This window comes from Alexandromys fortis, unplaced genomic scaffold, assembly GCF_014885135.2.
Source record: "Alexandromys fortis isolate MF-2015 unplaced genomic scaffold, M_Fortis_MF-2015_v1.1 scaffold_10, whole genome shotgun sequence".
Lineage (NCBI taxonomy): Eukaryota > Metazoa > Chordata > Mammalia > Rodentia > Cricetidae > Alexandromys > Alexandromys fortis.
In genome coordinates this window covers 16317271-16327594 of record NW_026067895.1, presented here as the reverse complement: position 1 = coordinate 16327594, position 10324 = coordinate 16317271, and the positions used below count along the sequence as shown (strand labels likewise).

At 44.2% G+C, this 10324-nt stretch overlaps 1 protein-coding gene across 1 annotated transcript in view; it reads left to right on the top strand.

Annotated features, from left to right (window-relative positions):
• The first annotated feature begins 200 nt into the window (after positions 1-200).
• The window catches only part of Sgms1 (sphingomyelin synthase 1), an 83270-nt gene continuing 73146 nt past the window's right edge, over positions 201-10324 (top strand). The window contains exons 1-2 of the mRNA XM_050157565.1: positions 201-412; positions 1170-1241. The gene's annotated coding sequence lies outside the window, so the exon portion shown is untranslated. The remainder of the gene's footprint in view (positions 413-1169; positions 1242-10324) is intronic.

Sequence of the window (10324 nt, the reverse complement as noted above, 5' to 3'; positions counted from 1 at the left end):
GATTAATCCTGGCTTCAGAAAAGTTTTCCCAAACTTTCGAAGTGTTAAAGTTCGTAAAAGCTTAAACTGGACCTAAAGCTGAACTCGACCTAAATCAAGAAAGGAAAGTTCCGCCTTAACCGACAGTGAACGCGCTTATTGGTTAGGATAGCGTAGGGGCTGACTCACTTCTTTAGCTGTAGCAGAGAGCCACGCCCTGCATTCCAAAACCCCGTGCTGCTTGAGGCGCCCTGGCTCCTGCAGCCCCCTGAGCTCACTGTTCTCTGTGCTTTCCGCGCCGGTCAGCTTCTTAGAGGCGGTCCGCCTGCGGGGACAGCAGCCACTCCTTACGCCCGGCTGCTCGCACGGAGGGAGTGCCCGGCTCAAACTTGATCCTTCAGGAACTTTCCAGGATCCTGTCTCCAGGAGGAAGGTACGTGTGGCTCTTTGTGGGAAGGCAAGGAAGGCAGTTCATTAAAATATTCTCCGGGGTGACGGGTTGTAGCAGCGCCAGATGGTGGAACTCCAGGAAAAGTAGAGGAGGAGCGAAGTCGCGCGTAACTTCCACAAGGCACCCTGTGATCACCAGTGGGATTTCCTTCACCAAGAAAACTCACGGGAATCGGCTTACCAATTGGGTTTCAGCCCTAAACTAGGTACTACCTAGTAGTAGGGCAGTGGCTGGGACTGTCGCTCCAGGTAGGTAGGGCGAATCAACAAATGCACCAAATCCTGTGTGATGCCAGCCGATGTGGTTCCGAGTATATAATACACAAGCAACACAGTTTCAGTTTGGGGTTGTCAGGGTTTCCTAGAGTAGGTCTTTGAGAAGTGAGATTGTATTTACAGCTTGGCTATGGAGTTTTAAGGATTACAGGCTTCCTCTGCTCACCTCTACCAAAGAAAGACCTTGTGGAGGAGCTGGGGGAGCGAGCCCTGTACCAGGTGCCAGGAGGGAGCACGTGTTGTCTGTGTTTTCCAGAGAGGCTGTTTACTCTGCAGACTTCTGCTTCTGTTTAGTGCTTCAAGGTGATTGCTCTTGTGAAACTAACTGAGAAACGCATGAGGGTTGCCTATTTTCTTTCCTCCCTGTTTATCTTTTGCTGTGTGTTTTAACTTGTGTTGTCCCCAACAGGATTCTGAGCTCAGTTTTCATGATGGGAACAAATTTTTATTCTACTTTTAACCAGGTTGAGTGTGTGTGCGTGTTGCTGGGGATACAGCCCAAGGTCTGCCTCCATGCTACATAAGCATTTTACCAGGTAAACTAAATCGCTAATTTTTGTCTTGTGGTTTTTTTTTAAGCTTTTTAAAAATCTGTTTGGCCAGCAGATTTGTTTGTATTGTACAAGCCGATTTTTATTTTATTCCTTGGTGGCAGTCATTCAGTCCAGGACTTCTCGTGGAGCTAAACCTCTCAATCCCCAGTTTACCGACTTTCTTGCCATAGCTTGGAAAGGTAGAGGCCTGGGACATAGCTTTTGGTTGCTAAGGAAATGCACAGTACAACCTGGATGCTATCGTAAGTAGAATCAGTGTGTACCAGAAAGGCGGGCACTTGTTGTTCTGATGGCATAGGCAGTACCAGGGACATTTCTAAACTGATCTATGGTTAAGAACGTGCATTAAGCTAGGAACGTTATCCCTGCTCTTCTGCATTTATGAAGCTGTAGACTGACGCTCGCAGTAGGTGGAGAGAGAGCAGAGTAAAATTCTCTGCAACTGACCTTTCTTAGGTCTATAAAGAAAACGCTAGAAAGAAAGCACTTAGAAATGGAATAATTAAATTATGTTTTGTTGGTAATTGGAGAGGTTAGTTCCCCGCTGAACGTCCAGCACCCATTGGAAGCTCCTGGGCTAATAGTTACGCCAGCTGCATTGCCTTAGGTTGATCCAATGTCTGGGTAAAAGGTAACCACTTGGAAAGCTTGGCTAACAACCTCTGACCTCCAGAGAAAAGTCGCCTCAGGGCACTTCTGGGCAGTTGGAAGGCCCCCTCCGGTGGTGAGAGAGTGGGAGAAGGGCCTGCTTACTATAAAATGTTTAAAACCTAACTGGATGGTTCGCAGGCAGTTGTTACAAAGCTGAACATCTAAGGGTGTCCTTTTGTCTGCAACTGAGGCGGTGCGCACCCCCTTCCTCCCACTGACGTTCCGAGTAGCTAAGAGGGAAGTGTATTACCCCGGCTGCTGCTGCTGCGTAGTTCAAGACTTGGTATAACCTGTTTCCTATTTCACAGTCAGTTGCTTTCTTTGTTGGGAGTTAGCGTCAGACATTTACTGTTTTCCCTGTGGCTCTAATAGCTGTCAAACAGCGCCAGTTTTCCCTGTGTGAAGTTATACTTAGGAGAGTCTTGGTTTGAAGCAGATTTCCAAGTGATTTTAAAGGTCTTCGGTGCCCCGTGCCCAAGTCTCAAAGTTCACAGAATAATATATTTACTCAGGAAGCTTGAGGTTTTCAAATATTAACTGAGCAAGCACTGCACTTTTCTTGATGGGTGGGTTGATACATGTGGCTGCCTCAGGGCAACCAATCTTTGTTGACTTTTCTTCCTGAAGCTCTTTAGTTCTGACTGTGTCCTTCCTGCTCCTCAGAAGGAGCACACTGGCTTTCTCCCAGTGTGACACCAGGCGCAGTGTGACGGGTGACTGTACATACGGGCTGTGTCTGATGTGCTGTGGGGAAATAGTTTTCAAGTTAGGCTAGGCACTTAATGTGCTGTTAAACTTGCCTTTTCAAAAGGGTGAGCTCGGGGCGAGCGAGATGCCTCTAGCCATCACAGTGACTGAGAGCACGTGAGGTTCTTACGGAGCACCTGAGTTCAGTTTCCGGCATCCGTGCCAGGCAGCACAACCACCTGTGACTGTAGCCCCAGGGAGAGCTGGTGCCCTTGGCCCCCGTGGACGCCTGCCCTCCTGCCTCCTATTCACATAGTTAAAAATAATAAAAATGAACCTAAAAAAGAACAATGAGGTAAAGGACATGAGAAGGGCTACAATTTAACCTGTTAGAAGGAGGGAAAGGTGCGGTGTGTCGTTCTAGTGGTGGCCGCCAGCTAGCACATTGTGTTGCAAGAAAACAGTGCCACCTTCTTGGAAGACCAGAGGCACCTAGTCCAGCTTACCCACCTCTTCACCTCCATCTGCCTTACGTGGACCTCCCACTCACCTTTCAAACCAAGAATGCCTTGGCCACCTCCTCAGATCTCCGTATCCTGGCTATTTGAAGTAGCGCGCATGCTTGAGGATGTTGAAAGAGCATATCAGGGCTTAGGGGTGTAGTGCGATGACAGAGCGTTTGGCAAAGTACCCAGGAGGGCCTCGGTTCCCTTCCTGGTCTGTGAAAAAAACAAAGTAAGAGAGCATGCAACAGAATGTGCCAGTCTGGTGGACGAACCACTTAGGAGTAATCTTAGAAATCTCACTGGAAAGTATTCCAGAAATGAGATTTTTAAAAGCAGGTAGACGGTCAGTTCCAAAGGCTTCAGAATCAGAGGGTGCTCTGTTGTCAAAGAGAATTGCAAAATGTATTTTTTTAAAAGATGGATGATGCTCTCACAGAAATCACGTGATGAGGGTGGGGAGTAGTAGCACATGTCTGTAATCTTACCCTGTGGAAAGCAGAAGCAAGAAGATCTGGCGCTCAAGACAAGCCTGGGCTACATAGTGTGGCCCTCAGTATCTCTGTGTCTGGCATATGCCTGCTAAAGATCATTTGTGTTCATTAACCTCACGTCTTGTTTTAATGGAGGCGTTGGGCAGGAATTTCAGGACGCTGGCATACGTAGGGCACACCAGCTTCAATATGAGATTTGAAGTGTCCTGTGGGTCCTCTATCCAAAAAGAAAAATGTGGTTGGACAGTGCTATGGATACATAAGCTTGTCTTATACCCAAAGAAGGCGGGTTGGAAGAACAGTGATGTCAGACATGAGTAGTCTTGAGCAACGCACCTGGATAAACCCGTGGATCTTGGGTTACCAGGTGGAGTCCCTAGAAGATGTGATTCCCACGGCTCTTGGATTGACTACAGAAAACAGTAAAGAACCTGGGACTCAGGAGTCAGGTCTTGTGTGATTTTATTGGAATTGCTTGGGCTTCTGTTTCCTTAATCACAAAACAGAAAGAGAAGAATACTTGGCAGTCGGATTTTTCTTTGGACCACCAGCTCATAAATAATGACATGGAGACTTATTATTAATTATGAAATCTTGGCCTTTAGCTTAGACTTGTTCCCAACTAGTTCTTATAACCTAAATTAACCTGCTTTTTAAATCTATATTTTACCATGTGGCTTTGTACCGTTCTTCCATTCTGTATGTCTGTCTCTCTCCAATCTTGCTGATGTCTCCTGTGTGCACCTCCATGATCACCTCCTACTTCCTCTCTGCCAGGAAGTCCCACCTATACCTCTTGCCTAGCTATTGGCCATTCAGCTTTTATTAAACCAATCGGCGCATTATATCTTCACACAGTGTACAAATATCCCACAATACTGACCTCATAGACAGTTGAAGACATTGAAAGATTAAAGTAGTTAATTCATGAGAAGTGTTCCGGAGCAATAATAAACTTCATGTCTTACCCTTAGTTATGGTTGTCTCTGTGGATTTTTTTCTGCTTTTGTGGTACCACTTGAGGCAGGAGGTTGTCTGAACTGAGTTTGTGTTTAGACCTATATCCTGTGTATGCAATGAAATTTTGGAGGGGGTCTATAATCACTTGGGCGGTGGTTAGAAGACACTGAACATGTTTCATTATAGAGAAGCTGGCATATTACTTGTTTAATAAAAGGATGCAGATAGCTGACACCAGATTCTGTGTGTGTTCTCTGGTGTGACATGTGCCTTCCCATGGGGAGCTGTAGCTTGGTTTGAAGAGGAATGTGTACTGAACGAGGTTATAGGGGAGCTAGTTCCTGCTAGTTTCTGAATTTAGTGTAGTTTTTCTGTGTGCAGTTCTGTCAGCTGACTCTGGTTCTCCTCAAAGAGCAGGTTTCCCCTCTAGAGGACATAAGGTAATGTCTGGACATAGTTTTATTGTCATGACTAGGGATGGGTAGAGCCAGGCATGCTGCTATCCAGCTTGCTTGCAGGCACCTGGATAGTCCCATGACAAGGACTTGCCCGTCAGACTGTCAGTAGCACAGGGTTGAGAAATCTTGGCTTACCAGTTGAGTACTTGTTGTATTTATGAAATTGGAATAGCTGTTTTTGCTTGGGTATTGTCACTAGCTAGCTGGAAGAATGTGTTTATGAGAGAGCCTTTGAGACTGAGTCTGTTCTAAAACCTGCAGGTATTTTTATTTTTGTCATTGGTGGTATGGTCCAATAGCATTTGCCCCATCCCCTAGAAGAATATATAAGGTAAACCTATACTTGGATCTCTGCTCTCCAGTTAGTGACCACATGATATAGTCAATGCTAGGCTGGCTTGAAATCTTCTCTGACAATGCCATTAAACTGAAACTCTTCAATTTAGCCTTCAGCAAAATTTTAAGACAAGGACAAAAAGCAGGCGTGTTCTTTGTTAAATAGTGCAAGAAGTCTAGGCCGTTTACTAATATTCTTCTCTGCTGAAACTTCATAGGCTGCGCTGCCATAATTTACTTTGCTCTCAGCAATAATATCATCCATGTTCCTACTAGAATGACCCATTAACTACCGCTCTATTCTTAATATGATTTCTTCATGTATTTCCCTGTGTCTTAAGTTGTAAACAGCACACCCAGCCAGCCAGGGTAGGTCCAAAGGCACCAGCGTCATCACCCTAGTGTAGAGGTATCACGTGACCACTGTTCTTGGCCCCTTCTTTTTGTGTCAAGCCGCACAGTCTGGTCTGCAGCATCATGCAGCTCCCTGACAAGAATATTTATCATGCGCGTTTTTTCCCTTAAGATAAGTGTGACTTTTATGTGGCAGAAGGCAGATGAGAGATTCCAATTTTCAAATCCACTTGCTGTCTACATGTTTTGCAGTTTGTTAATTCTTCCAGTTCTGTGTCAGAGGAGGGTGCTTTATTAACTGTTGGAAACAGTTGTCCCTCTGAAGGTCTCTTTTTGTGTAACTATCTCAGAAGTACAGGACTTGATCCTGTAAAGGTGGCCAGTGTGAGCACCCTCTCCTGCCAGCAGCAGAATTAGAATTCACATTCTCCCCATGAATGGGGACAAGCTAGAATCACAGCAACCTTGGTGTGAGTGGCAAGCATAATGGAATGGCTTGGACTTCAGAGTGCACAGCTAAGAAAGTGATTATGCAGACTAAGTAAGCATTGTGAGTTGAGGGAGCCCTTGGCTAAGTTAACCTTCAGGCTCACCTGGTTCTCCTGATAGGGCAGAAATGGGAGGTGGCCTTCTACCTCTAATAGGCTCATGTTGCCTGGAGGTTGCTGGATAATTGGTATTGGCAAACAAATACAACCAAACCCTTACTCTCAGAGAATTTTTCTTGCAGAACCATAAGCCAAGGGTTTAGTGAGTTTAGTCTAGATCTCACAAGAAGGTAGCTTTGAATCTGGAGATTTTTCTGCTGACAAACCAGCAGTGTCTGTGGTTAGAAGTGTGAAATCTGTTTTTTTTTTTCCCTAATCTCCAAGAAAATAAACTTAAAGACTAAGAAAATTATGAGTTTTTTTTAAAATTGATTTTTATTGAGCTCTACATTTTTCTCTGTTCCCCTCCCTTCAGCCCTCCCACAAGGTCCCCATGCTCCCAATTTACTCAGGAGATCTTGTCTTTTTCTACTTCCCATGTAGATTAGATCTATGTAAGTCTCTTAGGGTTCTCATTGTTGTCTAGATTCTCTGGGATTGTGGTTTGTAGGCTGGTTTTCTTTGCTTTATGTTTAAAAACCACATATGAGTGACTGCATGTGATAATTGTCTTTCTGTGTCTGGGTTACCTCACTCAAAATAATGTTTTCTAGCTCCATCTATTTTCCTGCAAAATTCAAGATGTCATTATTTTTTTTCTGCTGTGTAGTACTCCATTGTGTAAATGTACCATGTTTTTCTTATCTATTCTTCGGTCGAGGGGCATTTAGGTTGTTTCCAGGTTCTGACTATGACAAACAAGGATGCTATGAACATAGTTGAGCATGTGTCCTTGTGGCATGATTGAGCATCCTTTGGATATATACCCAAAAGTGGTATTGCTGGGTCTTGAGGAAGGTTGTTTCCCAATGTTCTGAGAAATCGCCACACTGACATCCAAATGGTTTGTACCATCTTGCATTCCCACCAACAATGCAGAAGTGTTCCCTTTCCCCCACAACCTCTTTAGCATAAGTTGTCATCAGTGTTTTTGATCTTAACCATTCTTACAGGTGTAAGATGGAACCTCAGAGTTGTTTTGATTTGCATTTTTCTGACGGCTAAGGATGTTGAACATTTCCTTAAGTGTCTTTCAGCCATTTTAGATTCCTCTGTTGAGAGTTCTCTGTTTAGGTCTGTACTCCATTTTTTTTATTGGATTATGTGTTCTTTTGATGACCAATTTCTTGAGTTCTTTGTATATTTTGGAGATCAGACCTCTGTTGTGGGGTTAATGAAGATCTTTTCCCATTCTGTAGGCTGATTTTTTTTTTTTTTGTCTTGTTGACGTGTCCTTTGTTTTACAGACGCTTTTCAGTTTCAGGAGGTCCCATTTATTAATTGTTTCTCTCAGTGTCTTTGCTGTTGGGGTTATATTTAGGAAGTGGTTTCCTGTGCCAATGTGTTCAAGTGTATTTCCCACTTTCTCTTCTATAAGGTTTAGTGTGGCTGGCTTTATGTTGATGTCTTTGATCCATTTGGATTTGAGTTTTGTGCATGGTGATAGATATGGGTCTATTTTCATTCTTCTACATGTTGATATCCAGTTATGCCAGCACCACTTGTGAAATATGCTTTCTTTTTTCCATTTGATATTTTTTGCTTCTTTGTCAAAAATCAGGTGTTTGAAGATGTGTGGATTGATATCTGGGTCTTCTATTCAGTTCCATTGGTCCTCCTGTTTGTTCTTATGCCAATACCAGGCTGTTTTCATTACTGTAGCTCTGTAGTAGAGTTTGGAGTCAGGGATTGTGATGCCTCCAGAAGTTTTTTTATTGTACAGGATTGTTTTGGCAATCCTGGGTTTTTTTGCCTTTTTTTTTTTTTTTATATGAAGTTGAGTACCGTTCTTTTGAGGTCTGTGAAGAATTTTGCTGGGCATTGTGTTGAATCTGTAAATTGCTTGGAAATTTTGTAGAAATTATGAGTTTAAATGGCACCAATGATTGTAGTTTTTGAGACCTGATGGGTATTGGGTGACTTCATGTTAGATCCATTCCTTGTCTTTGTTTTCTTGGGTGTGGGACTGGGAATTACCACATGCTGCTGCAAGTGTTTGTAAGCTTCATACACACGTGCAAAGGCCTTGGCATCAACTTCTGCAGTATCTGCTGTCAAGCTCCCAAGGTCTAGATTGTCTAGCCTCAGAGTATAAAGATAGATTTCTTTGCATTTATGTGGAATGTGGGCTTGCTGCTGTCCCTGAACACTGTAGAGTGTGTCTTAACCGGTAGGGCACCATGTCTAGTGGTCCAGGGCAACTCAAGCATGAGTTGCTGTTCCCCTCTAGCTGCGCATGCTCATGATTGGTATTTGTTGTTCTTCCCAGTGAGCAGGAGCTATCGAGTCCTACATTGTAGTTTGTGTTTCTTACAGTAGAGTTCAGTTGGCATTTTTACTTTAGTGCTACGATGAATGTACTCAGCCCAAAAGTTTTGAGCCCCTCTATGAACTGTGGTGAATCCGAGGAGATTTTCCCGGTAAAACCAGCTGGCTTCAGAAGGGGTTACTCGTCTACCCCAGGATTCCCTTTCCTATCCTATTCTCAACATGGGAACGTGATGAATATACTAAGACTGTTACCAAGTGAGTACCACGGCATGCTTACTCACCCAGGAGACGTAGGACCCAGCTCTGTGAGTGACACATGCAGGAGTAAAGAAAATGAGTTAACTGCTGTCGTAGGGATTCCCAGGCCAGTTCTCCTTTAAACTGTACAAACTACCAGATAGCTACAGAAATCCCTCATCAAAGCAGCATGATTAAAAAAAATGCAAATTTTTTGTGTGGTTTTGTATTGCTAAACATTCTTAGAAGTTTATGAAAAATGCTTTAGTTTGGTTCTCAGGAGGATAGTTTGGATCCACTATCTAGAGTGTTTTGGTTCTCAGGGCTGTAACACTGAAAGCACATGGAAGTCCTAAATTCCCACCGCTGTACTGAAATGCTCTTCACTTCTGTTCATTGTGATTTCTGTATGTTTATTGTCTCTTTGAAACAGAGTCTTTCTTATTGCATATACTAGGCTGGCCTGCGCAGTGCAGTGTAGTCCAGACTGGCTTTGAACTCGTGGCAATCCTCCTGCCTCTCAGGTACCTATGTGCTGTTTCCAGATTGTTGAGCAGCTAGGTGATTTTCAGCCCAGGAGCCCGAGAGAGGAAGCTCCTTATCTCCTGAGCACTTGCTCTGAGGAGCAGACGTCTCAGCAGAAGCAGGACTCAGATGTATTTACTTTCTGCCCATGTGAAAGTCAGAGATAGAACGGTATGTGCTTCCTAAAGGAGAACCATCAAAGCAAATGCCCTACGTCACTTGAGCAAGACCGGCACTCACGGAGATGTACTCTGCGAAAATCCCGCAGGTCTGTAAGACTCCAAGGGAAAAGAGTCAGGAGGGATGGGCTGTCTGCATAGGGCACAAGCAAGGAGTGGTCCCCCTGGGTTGAAGACTTAAGAGAAACAAGCAAGCATAGCAGTGCCGCCTCTCTGCTGAGAGTACTAGGTTTGGATGCTCACAGTTCCCTGCCCTTTCCATCGTTCCCAAACTGTCACTGTGCTCATACTCATTCTCATAAAAACTTAACAAGGTCACTTGACTAAGCTGTGTGTAGAGTAGGAATGTACTGTTAGCCAGCACTGTGCCATCCCCTGTCTAAATAAGGGAGTCTCTTTTCTGAGTGAAGTTTTCTCTGTATGGCTAAACTGTTGGGGGAAAGAAGATTCAACCAGGAAAGAGTCCAGCCTTTAAAGAACACAGAGATTACCATGGTTTAAATATGAAATGGACCTTGTAGGTTTATGTAAACAGAACCCAAGCGTAGCCAATATAGGGAACAGCCACCACTCCAGGGACTCAAAAAGAAGGAGTGTCCAAAAGAAGAGATTATAGTCCCCGCCAGCCCTCCCCCCACAGCTGAGCTCTGAGCTCTTTACAGAGGATGTGGCCCTGGCACACTGCATGACCAAGAAGGCAACACAGTTCCCTGCCAGTAGAGCTTGCTGCCAATCTGCCTTCCAGAATTTACTGAAAAATTTT